The sequence below is a fragment of the Terrapene carolina genome, unplaced genomic scaffold (assembly GCF_002925995.2).
Source record: "Terrapene carolina triunguis isolate 2854851 unplaced genomic scaffold, T_m_triunguis-2.0 Scaffold120, whole genome shotgun sequence".
Classification (NCBI taxonomy): domain Eukaryota; kingdom Metazoa; phylum Chordata; order Testudines; family Emydidae; genus Terrapene; species Terrapene triunguis.
The window spans coordinates 11,609,979-11,629,133 of record NW_020664471.1 but is presented as its reverse complement, the minus strand read 5'-3'; the positions used below and the strand labels follow the sequence as shown (position 1 = coordinate 11,629,133).

Sequence of the window (19,155 nt, the reverse complement as noted above, 5' to 3'; positions counted from 1 at the left end):
GCCCCTATTGGATCCCTTCCCCAAATCCCCGCCCCAGTCCTGCCTCTTCCCCCAGCACGCCACATTCCTCCTTCTCCCCCCTCCTTCCCTGCCCTGCGAAACAGCTGTTTTGTGGCACAAGCGCTGGGAGGGAGGGGGGAGAAGCAGTACGCGGCGGCAGGCTCGTGGAGGAGGCGGAGGTGAGCTGGGGCAGGGCGGGGCCACGGGGAGCTGCCAGTGGGTGCTCAGCATCCACTAATTTTTCTCCGTGGGTGCTCCAGCCCCGGAGCACCCACGGAGTCAGCGCCTATGATCCAGATCATTAATAAAGATGTTGAACAAAACCAGCCCCAAGACTGACCCCTGGTGCACTTTGCTTGATACCGGCTGCCAACTAGACATGGAGCCATTGATCACTACCCATTGAGCCCGACAGTCTAGCCAGCTTTCTATCCACCTTATAGTCCATTAATCCAGCCCATACTTCTTTAACTTGCTGGCAAGAATACTGTGAAGCTCTAAGGAGGGTGTGGAATGAGGAAAATTAGGGGCTTTAAAGTCTCAATTGACAAAACTAAAGGAATGATGTTCACAAAAAAGAAAATTTTAAAAAATCATAAATTGTATCCAAATGGACAGCAAATAAGTATAGTTAAAAGCTTCAAGTGTTTAGGTGTTTGATATTTGGAAGGATCATACTGAAAATATTAGAGAAAAGAAAAGGCAAAATGAACTTACTTTAAAAGTATTTCTAGAACTCCTTGGGGTATGGCTAAGAAAGCAGTGATAATGCTATACAGAACATTAATAAGACCAATTATTGAGGATGGCTGCCAGGCTTTCAGTTTGCAATCAAAAACAAATTTGAGAAAGTTTGACTCAATCCACACTCAGTTGTTGTGAATTGGATGTGGTGCCTTCATCATAATACTGCTGTGTGTACTGCAGATAGCTGCAGGTGAAATGCCTCTTACTTTTAGACTTAAACTCTTGGGCTAAAGACATTGGAAACAATGAAGATAGAAATACTAAGCTAATATATGATGAATGCTGGGAATTAAGTGGTGAACATGTAGCGCAAAAACTCAAAATGCCTCATGTAAGGAGGGTTAAACATGGACAAAGGATCTTAGTGGGGGGGGGGGAACCTAAGAGATTAAAATCCATACCGTTGGGAAAATGCATCATAACTGGAAAAATATACCTTCTGAGATAGACATGGAGTTATATAATGAAATTAAAAGAGGAAAAGGAGTATTTAAAAGTGCAAGATATCACAAACATATTGTTTTGCTATAAGTGGGAATGCTACTGCCAAATGTATACTGACAGCTCCAAAGATGTAAGAACTGGAAGAGTGGGAACATCATTCTGTGTTATTTCGCTTGGAATCAAGAAAGTTGTAAGGCTATCAAATTTTGTAGCCATTTTGATGGCTGAACTGGCAAGGATAATGTTGGCATTAAATTGAGTCACAGATGTGCACCCAGCCGCCAGGGTCATCCTGTTTGATTCCTTATCAGGACTACTTGCAATCAGAAATGGCACTTCAGATAAAAGACATGATATACTTAATGAAATATTACCGTTAACAGAATTGATGCAGCTGGTCATAATCATAGTAATAACATGGATCCCAGTGTACGTAGGAGTAATAGGCAATGAGTTGGGAGATAAAGTGTCAAAAAATGCTGTGAAAGCAAGTTTTTAGAAATCCCTTTAAGTAAACTAGCTTAAAAATCTAATTAAAAATGAGTTAAGAGGAATGGCAGGAACTATGGGCAAAAGAAATGAAGGAGAGAAGATTCCATGAAATTGCTGATATACTCCACGCCGTCCGCGAGAGAGTGAAGTGGCTCTATTTAGAATTTTAACTGTCCATTGTGGCTTAAATAGTAATTTGTTTCTAAGAAACATAAAGATGGGTTAATGTGAGACATGCAAGGTCCAGGAAACAGTTAATCATCTCCTGTAGGAGTGTAAAGAGTGTATCATTGAAAGGGGATATTTATGAAAAAAAAATTGTCCACTGCAACACCTAGTAAGAGCATCAGGACAATGGGGTACTGGGGGAGGGGGGGGAAATGCTGCAATTCTTTCAGAATACTGGAAGAGGGAAAAGACTTAATTCTTGAATTAGCTGTGGTGGTCAGTGCTTGGTGGGCATAGACTCAGCAAGTGAGTCTGTTTCTCCATAAAACTCAAAAAGAAGAAGGCAGCTCCTGCAGGGCCCCGAGTCAGCAGGGAAGAAGCTTAGAACAGGAAAGGAAGCTTCAGAGAACACAGTAAGCAAGAAAAGCTTTCCAGGTAGGGAGGCCTGGGAGAGACCCTGGCTATGCAGGGGAGGGTTGGGAGGGGAAGTTGAGAAGAGAGGTAGGAAGTGGCCTGGCCCAGGGAAAACCACAGCACAGGGAGAAGAGCAGACCTAGCTGTTCAGTACAGGGCTCTGGGCTGGAACCCAGAGTAGAGAGTGGGACTGGGTTCCCCTGCCAGCCCCAGGGAAGAGGGATTACAAGCCCATTGTAAAGGTTGTCTAGCCCAGAAAGGGGGCAGCAGACTGACCCAAAGGCTGGCTGAGGAAGAGCCTCCGAGAGGGCAGAAGGATTTTTGTTTCTGTCAAAGAAATTTTTGGACTTCTAGTTTGGGACACTGGGATTAAAGATGGTGATCCAGCCAGTGGGCTAGTTATCAAGCAGATAACCGCCACAGCGCCAGAGCAGCAGTCAGCATGGGGCGTTAGCCCATCAAAAGAGCTGCAATGCCACACCTGGCCATGAGGGGGCACCAAGCAGTTAGTGACCTCACACATAGTGTTCAATAAAATTCTTTAGTACCTACAACTGTTTCATGCCTTTGCTGTGTGAACCCTGGAGTTCACTGGACCCCAGTGATCCCACACTCTGCTTGTATGAGAATAGGCAAAGTTAGATTGTAGTATGGAATTAACAACTCATTCCACAGTATGAGGTATCCTGTATGCTGTCACTCCAGCAACCTTGCAGTTTGGACATCCCTAATGGCTCTCTAGCTATAATCCTCCAGCAGGGATGGTTCATAACAGCCCCATTAAAGCCCACAGTTTTCATTGCCATATCATTCTAGGGTATATTACTGAAACATAGAGTTAAACATGTCAGTACTTTGAACAGCATTAGCAATTTTTCATGATTCGTATGTCATTATTTAGACTTACAGCTCACTGTCAATAAGTCTCTCCATACATAGTTTATGTAATAACTTAATTTTAGATATCAAGTTTGCCTTCATGAATTAGGGGACCCCTCATTTGTCAATCTCTGTGTCATGAGGACACACGTTGGGATTTTTGAAAGCATCTAAATGACTTAGAAGCACCAATTCTATTGAAAGGCAATGGGACTTGTACTCTTAAGTCATAGGTATTTTTGAAAAATCTCAGCCACAATCTAACACATGAAGACAGATGCTGTATTGAAAACTAGTCTGTGGTGTTTCCTTAAATCAAACTCCAATCCTATGGGCCAGATCCTCAACCCAGCTAAATCTGCTTTGTGGTGCTCCAGTGTCACAAGCAGACTTAATAGTCTGCGTAAGTATCCAACAGAGAATTTCCCCTTCAGCTAAGAGAAAAGATCTATGTCTAGGAACTCAACAATGATCCCTGCATAGCAATTCAACACTGCCACAATCAACATTATTATCATCACTGTATCCCAGAGTGTACTAGCTGCAAATATATGGAAGAGGCCGCTGCCATATAGAACTTACAATCTAAATAGACAACATATAACCAGAAGAGGAGGGGGAGATGGAAGGTAATGCAAGGTACATTTTTAGGCATGTCTACCCGTTTAATTTACTCTTCTTTGCTCCGCCTGTTCAGCCCACAATCACACAGAAGCTCCTTTTGATCTCCCTTACTGCTCTTGACTGCTTGTCTGGTGTGTGTTGCTGCAGCTTTCCTTTGCTTTTCATCTCCGGCCAAGCCATTTTGAACTCTCAGTCATTACTGCACTGGTTTTAACTTCTCATGTGTTGATTTTTTTCAATAACAAAGGAAAAGTTAAAAGTGCTGCAGTTGTGCTTAACATGGATTATTGCCAAGAGTTTCATGTTCTAGATGGCCATAAGAATCCCTTTTGGCCTTAAAATCTATGAATCTAAAAGCACTTTTGATCAGGAAAGATGGTAACTCTATCCTTCCCCATCTATTTCTTTTTTCAAAGGTCAAAAGACAAGGAGCAATTGAAGGTGATTCCCTACTGTTGTTCTAACCATGTTAAAAATGAAGTGAAAGCTTCCAAGAATCACAGCCCTTCATTAGGCCACAAAAAACAGAGCAAAGTACAGCAGGAGATATAGTAGCAGGGAGTTCATTCAGACCACATAATTAAACCCAGAGATACAGGAGCTCAAAGGGGAGTTGGGTAAATTTGAAAAAAACCACCACACACATGGAATGGATTCATCTCTTGAGCCACTTTCTGTGGATTAGAATGGCAGTCAGATTAAAGATGAATATGGTTTTGGGTGGCTCTGTGCAGGGGGGCACAGGGCCTCTCACCTCTGGTTTGAATTCAGCCAATGTCAGTAAAGACTGAAAGTAGTTGCAATCTGACCTCTGGTTGGTGACATGAGTTGGTGGCTTCAATCCCGTTTCTTTCCTAGGGCCTGATCCAATGCCCACTGAAGTAAATTCACAAGTAGGCCGTAGGTGCTGCCACTCACGCAGCACTTCAGCCCCTAACTTCTAGGCACCCTGCTGCCTAGCAGAATTCGCAATGCTAAGTGTGGCACCCAGGCTCCCTGTACAATGTATGGGGAAATTTAGGTGCCCAAAAATGAGATTCACAAAAGCCAGCATGCTGAGCAGGGAGCCACCTAAACTAGCCAGTACAAAATGCTGAGGAGAGGGGTGTGACCTAAGCTCCCCCCACCAAGGAGTTAGATGTCTAAATCCAGCCCAGAGGGAGTCACCTATCTCCACCTGGGATTCACAGCAGAGAACCCTCTCCTGGAGTTAGGTGCCTAAGACCCATCAGCCCTTTACTCCAGAAAAACCAAGGAGGAGGAACAGTCTCCCATATCCAGGGTGAATGCTCCAATTGCTGAGCCATTGGATATAAAAAGGATGGTGGTACCACCACCACCAGTGTTTGGGCAGGGCCCAATCTGGTAGGCATGCTGTTAGGCAGTCTCTGAGCATGCCTACCAGCCCACGCCTTACAGGTGAGAGAGGTGATGGAATGCATAGTTTGTGAATCCGCTGAGGCTTAGGTGTTGAGTTATGTACTAAGATGCTCAGCACTGTTAGGACTTAGGTGGCCAAAATTGGCCTCATATTTAGAGTGAGATACTTTGCAAGGCATGGTAAGAGCTGGTCTCCCCCAGAGCTTACATGCCACATCTAGAAGCCTCATATTCCAATGTTTGGGATTTCCCCAAAATGCTAATTCAGTTAGAGGCATTTCAGCAGCAGCCATAACACACCAATGTAGGAGATAAGGACATGAGACAAATAAACAGAGTTCAGAGGAAAATGCATACTAAACTAGGTTGCTGTAAATTTTTCTGCATCCTTACTCTACAATACAAGTTGCTAAATCATCCAGATGAGTTCACAGGGTAGACATATGTCCATAGTAATTGCATGTTTATGCCTAGCCTTGTTAAGCTCTGTGCCAGTTCAAAAGTCAGTGGTGGCAGTAACGGATCCTGTAGCAAAGTGAGATGATTATTTACTCATTTACATATCAATATCCCGGATGCCCTTCAGTTCACAGTTCTTTCATAGGCTGTGCTGATCATATCTGAGAACAAAGGGAAAGATCTAAACATGTATGTCTACGCACTGAGCTTTTTTTGAGCCAATTAAAAAAAATCATAGCCCTTTGGATTACCCATAGCACTCGGAAGCCACATCGCCACAGCTGTAGGAGCTTCAGATGCAGTGAACCCTCTGAAGACCTTGCTTCATCACTTTCTTCCCAGCCTCTAGATACAATGTGCCCCTTTTCTTCTTTAAAGCAAGAAAAGTAAAAACATAAATATGATCAACAATGGTACAAAGTTCTCTCAGCAGTATGGCTTCTGTCTCCACACAAAGCTTTTCTGTCTCTCTTGATCGGAGTACAATTCCTCTGTGTGCTTAAAATTCAGGAGCATGCTGCATATCAAACTATATTAGTAACTAGCAGAGACACCCATGTAAGTACTGGGAATGTTAAGAATGGGAAAATATTATGAAATTAGTATCATGGGTCAATTGCAAAACATTGCAAATCTAAGGACATTAACTTCGAAATGACATTTGGCATGACCTTCAATTCCTAATGGTTTAGGAGGCCCTCCTGTCTGACCGATCATACTAACATTCAGAGCCCTCCAATTATATAGGATAGTGTTATTCAGCCTTTAAAAGCTAGACAGGCACTTCACTATTGAACAGAGTTGCAGAGAGCCCCAAAATAATCATTCTGCAATGTCCTGAAACTATTTAGTAGGTCAGTGATGTGACATTGCATAAGCACAACTCGCGGTCTTCACATATTGATGCAGTACCACAATGCAATAGCAGGACATTTCATTGGAATTATTTTGGAGAGCTCTACCACTTTACTGGCCGCACTATCACTTCTGTCTTCTTCCTGGCTGCTTGGAGCCACTATAACCCCCCTCAGTACCTCCACTCAGATTCCTTAGCACTTTCTACATGGTCATGGCTATGTGGTGTGTGCTCCTGCACCATCTGGTCTGCCTAAGGCTAGGTAGAATATAAAGAGCCAGGACCAGACCTATGGATTCCACAACAGCAGCATACGGGGCCCTGAAGAACCACATACAGCTCTACATCCATAGGGAGAGGATCACTCTTAAAGGATATTCAACATTGCCTTTGCACACAAGACACTACTTTTAACTTGTGAATGTACTGCCCTACTCTAAGTCTTTGGGTAATTCCTACACTAACCATGAAACCATATATATGTCAGTTCCTAGAGACACCATAATTATCTCAGCTGGTGATCCTGGGTTATGTCATTTTACAGTCTTTTGTTCCTGTTATAACTTAAAGAATAATTCACCCTTTCCCATTAGATAACTCTTAAATGTTAACTGCTGGTTTATTAGATTGCTTAGAATTGTTCATTGTTTGCACAGCTGAGCTATGCATCTCAAGAGAAGAAAAATAAATACTCTTTTCCTAGGTAAAGTCAGTGACAGCCTTTTAGCCCTAGTGATCAGTTTGCTTTGGTTTGTATCATTTTAACACTTTCAAGGTTGTTTTCACCAAATGGGCTAGACACTTGCTTTTTTAAAAGGAAGCTGAGGTAGTTCTTTATATTTCTAAGTTATTCAATTCAAGGGTGCCAGTGCTGTCTCTAAATGCCATGCAGGGGGAATGGAGATCAACAGAAATCAGGGGCTTGTTTTGTATTTTTTACATAAAAATTCATGATACAAAGGATGCAATAAACTAAAGCAGCTGGAAAACGTTTAATTACAGGGAGGGCATGTTAATGAATGAGACCCATGAACAGTTTCAGTTGCTAAAAAATTATATTCTAGGCAGTGCAGGTAACTACACCTGTAGTTAAAGTTGCCTAATGCTTTCCATTATAAATCCCTCTTTTTAATTGCTTATAACATTCCCAAAGTTTTAACTGTTGACACTGAAATTTCCCATGCTGGCTTGCTGCCTGAGGCTGAATTATTTTTTATTTATTCTTAAATATGTTCAGCTAAACCAGTTCAGCCAATTTTCAGAACAAACACAGTGAAAAAATTAAGTTCATGTTAAACAATCCTTACAAACATTTCATTCAGAAGCTCCAGCCTCTCTATGCTTTGGAACAGGGACTTGGAATTTTCCAGGGGGGCTGACCTGATGTCACAGAGGTGATTTTTGCCATCCCTCTGTAAATCCACCCAAATTTGGCCCTGATAAGCCTCTGAAAATTGCAGTTCAAACTTGCTCAATAGAGACTTGTTAGAGTTTGGAAACTAAATTCTCCAGAGATTCTTTGTGCCCTGAATGTGCTCCAGCCCAGGCTGCAGGGGCTGAGCAGAACCGTCCCTGCAATTGCTGCCAGAGCTGCTATGGAGCCAAGCACAGGAACTCAGAGCAGGAAGACCATCTCTCCTATACTCTTAATGCTCCCTCTGCTGGCACCCAGGCAGTGAGGAGGAAAAGAAAAAAGCAGCCTGATTTGAAAGCACAGGGGTGATAAACTGGGCCTGAGGATGGAGATAATGAAGGGAATAGGGCTAGCCCTAGACCAAATTGCGCCCAGGCGAGAAGCATCTTCAGCGCCCCCTCTATTTGTTAAACTTGTGAATACCTTATTTTTTATTGCATTTGGAGCCCATTTCACTAATTTCATGCACGATTTGCATGCATGATTTATCCCTGTCATATAAGATGATAAATTTGCATGCTAGGATCTGTAAATCTGTATTTATTCATGATATATATAATCAAATAAAAAAATTTGTTTCCTCTAAGCTTATACAAAATTTAAAATTTTAAGAATAACTGAAATGTACTAACATAAAGAAATTGAACTGTGCACCAATTTATCCCATGAGCCCCAGAAAGCCAAATTATTCTTTGCAAGAAAGAGGGTAATTGAGATCATACGCTCAAGCATGTTTCTCCAATGCTGGTTTCTACATTAATAATGAGCTGGTTTTCTGCATCTATGTATTTATTCAGCTTGAGCCTGGACTCGACCTCCATCCATTTGGGTAGGCAGTAAAATTGCTATGTGATTTTTTTTTTTTTATGTTGCAGAGCATCAGCTAAGTTATGCCAGTAATTGTACCCAGAAAGCGCAAGCAACGATTTGGCATTCTTGTAAAATATTTTGCAACAAAACCAGAACACTTTATCGGTTGATTTTGAGTAAACTAGCCAAAGACTATTCAGTTTCTCACCATCCTCAAGCACTCTTTCACCGTGTGACTTTGAGAAGTGTTGTTTCTGCTCATTTACAGGAAACGTCATATCCTCAATTTTGTCCAGTGAATTCAAAATTGTATGATCAGTATTGGCAGAGTTTAGGATCACTGGCCATAAAGCAAGATCTGATGTATTGATTTGTGGTATGCAATTTTTCTCACTGCTGTTTCTCTGATCATGTGAGGCTGATTTTTCTTTATCATTTCTCTCCTTTTCACGTAAACCAGATTTTTCTTTGTCAATACTCTCCTTTTCATGTGACTCACATTCTTCTTTATCATCACTCTCCTTTACACCACTAGGAAAACTGGACGATTCTCCATCACTTTCCTCTCATTTCCATTCCTTATCTTCAGGTAAATCTGCTAATTCCTTAGTAGTAGGATTTCCATCATTTACATGCTGCTCCTCAATTTCTTCTGCACTGGGACGATTGCTATTGCCGAAAGCACGGTATTTGTTATGCTGTTTCAGATATTTTCCCATCAAATTTTCCCCTTACTGAAAACTAGATTGCTATTGAGCTTTTTGCTTCCCATCCTGAGCTCCTGAAAGCTTCTTTGGGGGCATCTTTTATTTTCTACGAGGGAAAACAGACAGTATTAGGGTGAGAAAAAGTCTATGTTCTGCAGTTTTAGAAAGTCATCAAACATTACATGTTAAGCATGGCAAAAGAATTAACAGTATTTCTTTTATGTTGTGTAGATAGGAGTTCAATAGATATCTCTGGTGTCTCATTAAAGATGTCCTTTGTTAGTCGCTACTTACAGTCTTCAGGTCTTAAAACACAAGTACACTTTCACAATTACACAATAAAACAAGGTTCACGATATCACAGCTGGGGTCTCACTTCATTTCACTTCGTTCTTATAGCTCATTGACTGACTGGCAATGCGCTGCCCCTTATATACCCATGAGGGTATGGCTGACAATATTCTAGGAGGTTCAAGGAAAATGTAGTGCTCAGAAATAATCTGGAAGGTTCCACAAGATTCTACAAAAGTCCAGAACATTCTAGGAGGTTAGTGAAAAAAGAATCCATGTACATAATACCTCAAACATTTTATTTTCCCTTTTGACGCTAACAACAAAAACAGCTCCCCAAGCCTGGCACCACAGGTGGTCGCTTGCCCCTAACTCAGCCCTGGAGGGGAAGACTGTGTCCAGGACCTGGGTAGGACTGGGGGATAGTGATGTGGAACCAAGCTGGTGATGAAGGTGGGGAATTGGGATGTGGATCCAAGGAGATGCTGGGCCGGGGAGCTGAAGGGGTGTGGATGGAAGAGCCTGTGACTGGGACGAGGACCCAAGTAAGGGTGAGGGGAGAGACTGGGACAAGGACAGGCTGGGCAGAAGGCTCAGGTTTGACTGTGGCAGGAACAGAAGGGTTTGTAAGCACTAGATACACGGCCCTCAGAACCCGAAATAGAATCCAGGATTCCTGAGTTTCAACATTGATCTGATGGCATCAAACAACTGTGAAATCCACTGGAAAATGTGTGCCTCATTCCCCTCCTCCCCACGCCCCCACCTCCCCCGTCTAGTGGCTGATCCACACAGAGGATAACAGATAACTACTGCTATCAATTACTCTGTTACCACAGGTGGCCACTACTTGTATATTTCCATAAGTCCTGAGCACTCACAACTGCAACTGAAATCAACTGGAGCTGTGCTTTGGACATAAAACATGCTATCAAAGTGCTAAGTACTCTGAAAAATCAGGCCTTGGGAATCTCAAGTTGGGCACTTGAGATTAATGGATATCTTTGACAATTTTGGCCTTAATGGCTCTGGACCTCAGCTCTCATCTGTAAAATGGTGATAATACCATCACCTAAACTCACAGGGTTGTTGTGAAGAGAAAGTAGCTAATGTCTGTGATGCACTCAGATACGATAAGAACACCATAAACACCCAGGAGGAAATTAATATTGCTTTATTCAGTGCAAGGTTTGTATGGTATGCAATAAATAGGCTACACACTGAATGAGAACAATAAAAAGAAATATTGAATAACTACCAATTCACTGAATGAGGCTGGGATCCTGAATGAAGCTGAATGAGGCTGGGGAAAAAACTAGTCCCCCTGCCCCTGCTGCTACCCAGCTCTCTCTCTTGTCCCCTCCACACTGCCTGTGCTCAATAGGGGATCACAGAGAGCACAGGAGAAAGTAAATAAAAGCAGGCTCCTGAATGTAAATAGCAATATAACAAAAGGAGAAGCCGGAACGCATCTTAGCAAGGCAGGTGTGTGTCTGAGAGAGTGGAAGAAAAGCTTCTAAAATGGAGCCATGAAATAGGAGAAAATGTAGATGAAATAATTTAAAATGAGATTGGGAAAGCCCTGGAAAATATGCTGTAAGAGACAATACATTGGCAGGGAGAGGGGCTGCACAACTGGACATAATAGACAAACGTTTCAGCAGGCATCTCCAAATGCAGCGGCAAAATGTGTAGGTGCTTCCATTTGCCTATGCTTTGTGCTTGCAAATGTAGGGTTTTGGGTGTGCAGATTGTGGCAACTGTAATTTTGTGGCAAAAATAATTTTGCAGACATATTTGCTGACCCCTACTAAAAATTTCCTGTTTGGTTCTTGTCCAGTGCTTCTCCAGCATCTGTAGGCTGCTGATGTTATTCTATAATCCTCATTCTATAATCTAAAAAAAGGTTTATATCATTCAGAGACACATAGGTCCCAGTTCTGCTCTCAGTTACACTAGTGTAGTTAAATGTTGTTACCCCAGGTTGACAGCAGTATAAAATGAGATCAGACTGTCCTGAACAGTAACCAACTTCTGCTCCCATCCCCACAAAATGAGCCACCTTTCACTGCAGTCAGGCAACAGGGGGATCGTCCTGGGATTCTAATCCAGATGGTGATCTCTAACCTGGCTCCTGATATGTTGTGCAGAGGGAGAACTGTTCCATTTATAGAAACTGTAAATGCATTTTTCCAAAAGAAGCCCCTCCTTTTCTCTTTTCATCTCTTTCTCAGTCAGTGCTACACCAAGACCTCCTCCCAATCAGGCAGAGAAACTGCTCCTGAGAAAAGAAAGAATCCTCCCCTCTGGTTACAGCCGCTGCCCCCTGAATGACATGCACCGTCTGTTCTGAAAGCTGCAAGAAGCCAGAGGCCCAGGCCAGTACACAGAGGCGCCTGGCGCCTGAAAACCAAGTCCCTCCCTGTCTCTGTCTTCCTCCTTTTGGTTATGGCTTGTGGAGGGGGCAGGGAAGAGTGAGCAGGAGATGAGGGAAGGTACATTTCTTCCAGTTCACATCCTCTTCTGGGACTTTAGTTCATAAAACCAGATGATGTATTTGTTTTGGAAAGACGTCCGCTATTTACAGCTCATGTTCCATTTGGGGTGAAGGCCCAAAGCCTCACAGGAACTGCAGACATACAGACAGACAGTGATCTGGAGGCAGATTTGGTGTCCCCTCGTTACAATCAAGCCTACTGTATTCTAGTGTCAGAGAGTCTTGTGAAAAAGCTGTGCGCCTTCAGTCACGTGCAGCTATCATGCTCTGCTTCCTCCCTGTGCACACCGGGACCTGCACTCTCCTGTTTTGAAAACAGGCCTTGTAACACTTTCAGATCTATCCCATAAGAATCCCTGTGAAACCCAGAATATCTTTTTGAGACTTTGCCAACATAAACTGGAGTATTTTTCTGGCCCCTAAAGCAAAATTTCAACAGGATTCTCCTCATAAAAATACATTGACTAGAACAGAGGCTTTATGATTACAAGTTAGGCTCAGAGAGTGGTGAATTTTATGAGCAGCATTAAAACAAAAAGGGCATATTAGCCACCTCTTGAACAAATGTTTTGACACCCAAGAAATATTACCTAGGGGGGTTGGTTTGCATAGATTAGAATAAAGATCCAATACAATTTTGTTTTGTTTTTAAAGTAAAACTCTACCAGTCTAAAAGGACTAGGCGATATCACTATTTAAACAAAAACCAGATGGATATTCTCAATAGGCCTGAATCTCCACTGCCTTTCAAATGGGGTAGTCATGTATGGGCCTGAGTTTTCACTCATGTAAATCAGCATAACTTCACTGACTTCAATGGAGCTCTGCCAGGTTATACCAGCTGAGGATCTGGCCCTTATATATTTGCACATTGGTTGTAAATGCCATTGTTCTGATTTGGTGGTGTACTACACCCACTTTGCATTGTGCATGGATGTAAATAACTTTACAAGAAGCAGGGCAGTGGAGAATCAGGTCCACTATGTTTATATAAATAAATAACAATAATTTTCTGGACAGGCTTACAAGAGGTCAGCTAATGAAAAGCTGCTGAAAGATGGAGGGCTCTCACCTGAGATAATTCCTCTCCTTTTTAAGCTACTTTTGAACCCAGATCTATCAGTTATTTCTATGTATGTATTTTTTCTCTTTTTCACCCCAGTAAACTCAGTGAATTTACCAGATTCCAGCTGTGTGGACTGTGTTTTCAATTTGAAGTTGTAGTTCTTTGAGGATAATTTCTATGACATAAGTGCAAAGCTAACCAAGTACACAGTTCTTAAAAAAATCTGTAATAGCAACTTTCATCAACTCCCCATAGACCATACCTAGCACTACAAAAATCACATTCCTTTTGAGTTATGGATAAGGTGTTAATATTCTTGGCTGAGTGGAAACCCAGCAAATACCTTTGATATCTACATTGGCTGAGTTTCTTGTTGGACTTGCCAAGCATTCTTCCTATGTCAAGCTCTAGGATTTATATGCTGGGAAACACACAATATTTTGAGGTTGTAGAATTAACCAGTTTTGCACAAAGTGCACTATTTACATAATGGTAATTTTTCAGTGAATTTAGTGCTTATGGAAAACGCTAATGACAGCACTGGAAACTGAATGCCTCTGTTTATCCGTAGAATTTGTACAGGGTGTGCAAGGCAAGCTTCCCCACCCTAATGTGATACTGTGCTTCAACCCTGACCTGGAGGGCTCGGCTGGAAGTTGAATGGCTAATTGGATTTTTATGTCTTCTTTGCTAACAAGTGTGTCAAGCATTTGTGGCGGTGGGTTTCTTTGGGTGTTTTTTTCTCCTCCATATTAGATGCTTGGTTAAAAATGTGGTTTTCAAAAGCATTAAACAATTAAATAGCACAAAAAACTTTACATCTTAAACTAGAACACTCCCCATTTCTCTTCCCTTGATCAACTCAAACCAAAATTCCATTTATTTTAGTAACCTAACTCGGGTGGGGACTTGTTGTGACATGGCCACCTGCCCACTCAGAACTACACTAACGTCACCAGCGCAATGTTGCCAACCCCAAATGTTAAAAAATCCCCTCAAAAATGAGACTGACTTAAAAATTATGGGATTTTTTAAAAAATAAAATAAAATTGGGGGGGAGGGGCTCTCTTTAATTGCCTTTTAGTTTTTGAGTCTCCAGAGAGCACTTGGGACACATTTTCAAGCATTGCTCTGCAACGATGAAGGATAGAACCTAAAACCAACCAACCAAACAAACAAAAATAGCTGAGATTCTTGCATAATCATACTTCTCCAGTAGCTGGAGTTTTAAGAAAAATGTTGACAATCTCAAAACTCGGGTAGTGCTGTCCCAAAAGGATGGGTAGATGGCCTTAACTACCTCATTACCTGTTAGGTTCACTCCCTCTGGGGTATCTGGCATTGGCCACTGTCGGTAGACAGGATACTGGACTGGATGGACCTTTGATCTGACCCAGTATGGCCATTCTTATGTTCTTATGTTCCTGCAAAATGACTGAGGACTCATGCTTTATGCATGGCAGCATGTTCCCTGCTGGTGTGGAGGTAGTCAACACCAATCAGGAGTGGCAGTTGGGGTTGGTTTGTTTTTTTGGTTTATTGGTTGGGGATTTTTTGGGGGGGGGGATTACTAATATAATCCCCCAAAGTGTTAGTGTGAATTTTTAAAAATTAGAGAGATGGAAACTTTAATTATGATAACAAGCTCAGGAAATTATATTTTGTTGGAAAACTACAGTGCAAGGCCAACAGCATATTGGGCTGTATTAGTAGGAGCATTGCCAGCAGATCGAGGGAAGTGATTATTCCCCTCTATTCGGCACTGGTGAGGCCACATCTGGAGTATTGTGTCCAGTTTTGGTCCCCCCACTACAGAAAGGATGTGGACAAATTGGAAAGAGTCCAGCGGAGGGCAACGAAAATGATTAGGGGCTGGGACTCATGATTTACAAGGAGAGGCTGAGGGAACTGGAGTTATTTAGTCTGCAGAAGAGAAGAGTGGGGGGGATTTGATAGCAGCCTTCAACTACCTGAAGTGGGGGTTCCAAAGAGGATGGAACTAGGCTGTTCTCAGTGGTGGCAGATGAAAGAACAAGGAGTAATGGTCTCAAGTTGCAGTGGGGGAGGTCTAGGTTGGATATTAGGAAACACTATTTCACTAGGAGGGTGGTGAAGCACTGGAATGGGTTACCTAGGGAGGTGGTGGACAAAGCCCTGGCTGGGATGATTTAGTTGGTGTTGGTCATGCTTTGAGCAGGGGGTTGGACTAGATGACCTCCTGAGGTCTCTTCCAACCCTAATATTCTATGATTCTTTTATATTGATAGGGTCCCATTCATTCTAGTATAAATACCCTGTGGCAGGCTTCAGGAAACAGTTTGCATGAAAGTGAGCAGTGCAGACCCAGTTGCAGATGCTGTGGCTTGAGGAAGATGTGAGCCTTTTTCAGGAATGCGATTATTTCAGAAAACACCTTCTTCCAAGAAGTTCAGAGATTTAGAGTTTTCAAAACATTGCTTATATCAGGGGAAAAGACAGCATTTCGTCACCTGACATTCTCCAGGGGTCTTTTGTATCCCGCTGCGGTGGGGATTTCATACGAAGTCTGAAATTAATGAAAATACATATTTAGATCATAGAAAATAACACAAACCAGTCCTGTATTTGTTTGGAGAGGAGCCCTGAGATTTACTGTGCTAATAGGTATCTAGGCATTCTTTCAAACACTGCAGTCTTTACGCACACATAAATACTCATTTTGGAATGGGTGCTCTGTGCACAGTTACATCTGACCCCTGTGAGAGCAGACAAGTGTGGGAGGGCTCAAGAAGATTGCCTTCCCATTGTTTCTCCCCTTCACAAAGATAGCTCCCTACTAGTATAATGACACACCCCATGGGTCACAAGCAGGGCTTTGAACCTGGGACCTTATGCACCAAAAGCACAGGCCTCAACCAAAAGAGCTAAGGGAGTAACAGCTATTAGCAGGTAGCAGTGGTCTGTTGCTCTCTATGTGGACTAGCTACAAGAGGAAAATGTGACATACCTTTGCCTAGTGTGTTATAATAGTGTCCTCTGGGCATTAGCCACCCTAAAGTGGGTAGGAAATACGGGAGAAGAAAGAGGACCATGACCTTGTCCCTGTTCTACACTGCTAGCATCCAACAGGGAGGTGCGCTTTCCCTGCCCTTTGGGGTGCTCCAGATGTCATTGTGCCTCCCAGAGCTCTCTGTGCCTCTAAATGTCCCCCAATATATGCTAGCCCTTAATGTGCACAGGAGCTACTAACGCTGTTCAACAATCATGCCATGCAGACAACTTCCAATGAAGCCAAGGAGAATTTGGCATGAGACAGGACTGAGTAGGAATAGCATGTAAATAGCCTTAGGAAATTTATATTTTTTGAGTGGTTGCTATGTGACTACTTTTCAAAGTGAACTGTCTCAGCTTTTTATAGTCCTCCCCCTCCCATCTAGCAAAGAACGCCATTGTGAGCTAATCTCTCATATCTGTAAGAGAAGATTATGATTCTTTTATAATTTCTGGAAGAAAAAAAACCCCACTGAAAATATGCCAAGATTCAGACAAGAATGGGATTTTTTAATAGCTGTTATAAACCTCTTAAAATAGGGGTTTATGGTGGACCAGACAGACCCTTAGTGGCATTGCCAGTTGTCACTAAAGTGTATGTAAGACAAAGGAGAGAATTTTTCTGACCTTTTTATTTTTATGAAGAACCGCTTATTCTCTGACAGCAGCTAGGGGAGTTGAAATGGAGGGAACCGTTCTTGTCATACACTTCTCTGAATTGGGCTGAGGATCTGACTGCAGTCGTTGTTGAAGTGGAATTTAAAAACACAATGTACGAATACATCCCTGCCTTGAAAAAAAACAGAATTGAAATATTACTAGACAGTTTCCAAAGAGGAAAGTCTCCATTTTTAGCTGGATGTGGCCCCACCCTGTATGTATCATTGTTTATTTGTAAGCTTGTTTCCTTTTCTTCTTATCAGAATCTTTCAGCTGTAAATTAAAATAAAGACCCAAGCTATGACGCAGTTACAGGGCTCTTGACTAAGTGATGTGAGGAGTTCTTCACGCAGAGCTTTGAAGCAGGTTTCATTAGATTAATAGTTGGATAATTAGTGGGGGAGACAAAAGATTTCTGTGGTTTTGTGGGATAGTTTAATCTTGGTGTAACTCCACTGAGGACAGTGGAATTAGACCAAGGATGAAGTAGGCCCAGTTTACAGTAAATAATTTTTATATATTGCATTGCTAGAGCACCCTTCATGCTTTGGACGCGAAAGTGATGTACAAATGACAACCACCCCCACGCTCACCTTGAGCAGAGATGATTCTGTACTCATGGTTTGTGGCTGGGCTGTAGGTAGGCGTCAGGATTGCTTCCTTTCCCTAACCCCATAGACATCTTCTTTTGGTGAATCCAGGGGGTCTAAGATCTACAGATTTGGAGGTAGCGGGGAGGGCAAAAGCTAGGGGCAGGAGGGTGCAAGCTGGGAGCCTGGCCAAGCTCTGCCAGATCTCACAGCCGAGCATATGGGCCTAAGAAGGGTCCATTATTGAAGTCTACAGTTTGTGCCCTCTGGGGTTTGTAACTCTCCTGCACCCACCAAGCTAATAAATGGGTTGAGGGGGATTCTGAGGCTAACCAGCTCTTGGGGAGCCATAATCTGTCAGGCTCCTGCAGAATCTGTGCTGTGCAGGGTAGTACAAGTGAGGGGCTGGTTGGCAAAAGAGCTTCCACTAGTCTCCTGGGGAATGTATGGTTCTCGGGGCTCTGTACATTTGAAGGTTGGAACCTTCAGCTTCTGTGAGTGGGATCAAACTCCTGCACTTGACAGGAGACTTTGCAGGCTACAACTCACTGTGTGCCCACTCCCCGATGTGGGTTGTGTAACAGGCTGAGAGTGTTTGCCTGATACATTGAACTTTGGTAGCAGGTGTTCAAAAGGATAAATGGGTTCTGCTTACTCACTGAAGCAGTGGCCTGATTACTCCACTTGGATATATGGTAAGTGGGCATGACTTGCAGGGGCAGAGAGGATCTAGGGTGTGGGAAGAGCAATTCTGAGCAAGGTACTCTATGAACAGACAAGTGTGGAAGAGAAGATTAGAGCTAAACTTTGTTATCTTATTGTTGAATTCTTGATTAATAAAGGCAAACCCCAGTAAAGGGTCAAGTTTGTATTTATCTAGTGCACAGGAATCTGCTTACAATACGGCACAATGGAAACACAACCACCTCTGGGGGGGAGGCTGGCAATCAACCTATGCCCAACAGTGCAGGAGAGGAAACTTGGACTGAAGACGCTGGGGTCAACCATTAGACTTACTGAAAATGCCATAATGGGATCTTCCAACCCTTCATTTTTGAAGAGTAACCTCGCTCAGACTCAGTGATCACAGATGAAGGTGGAATCGTTTGAAGGAATCATAGAATCATAGGACTGGAAGGGACCGTGAGAGATCATCTAGTCTAGTCTCCTGCACTCATGGCAGGACTAAGTATTATCTAGACCATCCCTGACAAGTGTTTGTCTAACTTGCTCTTAAAAATCTCCAATGATGGAGATTCCAAAACCTCCCTACGCAATTTATTCCAGTGCTTAACCACCCTGACAGTTAGGAAGTTTTTCCTAATGTCCAACCTAAACTTCCCTTGCTGCAATTTACACCCATTGCTTCTTGTCCTATCCTCAGAGGTTAAGAAGAACAATTTCTCTCCCTCCTCCTTGTAACAACCATTTATATACTTACAAACTGTTATGTCCCCTCTGTCTTCTCTTTTCCAGACTAAATGGTAAGCATTTGCTCAAGATACCCGACAACTTGGCCAACACAAGCAAAGCGTAAGCAGACATACAAGTTGAAAATAATTCACAAATTGACCCTGTTATTGACCATGAGATTAAAAAGTCTGTTACAGACAATCCAGAGGGTTTG

General features: G+C 42.6%; 1 long non-coding RNA gene across 1 annotated transcript in view; it reads right to left on the bottom strand.

Annotated features, from left to right (window-relative positions):
• Positions 1–8,629: 8,629 nt before the first annotated feature.
• Positions 8,630–19,155, bottom strand: part of LOC112114440 — a 40,034-nt gene continuing 29,508 nt past the window's right edge. Inside the window, exons 2-4 of the long non-coding RNA XR_002908739.2 lie at positions 16,906–17,068; positions 15,738–15,793; positions 8,630–9,500 (exon numbers count right to left, since the gene is read on the bottom strand). This is a non-coding gene — a long non-coding RNA (uncharacterized LOC112114440). The remainder of the gene's footprint in view (positions 9,501–15,737; positions 15,794–16,905; positions 17,069–19,155) is intronic.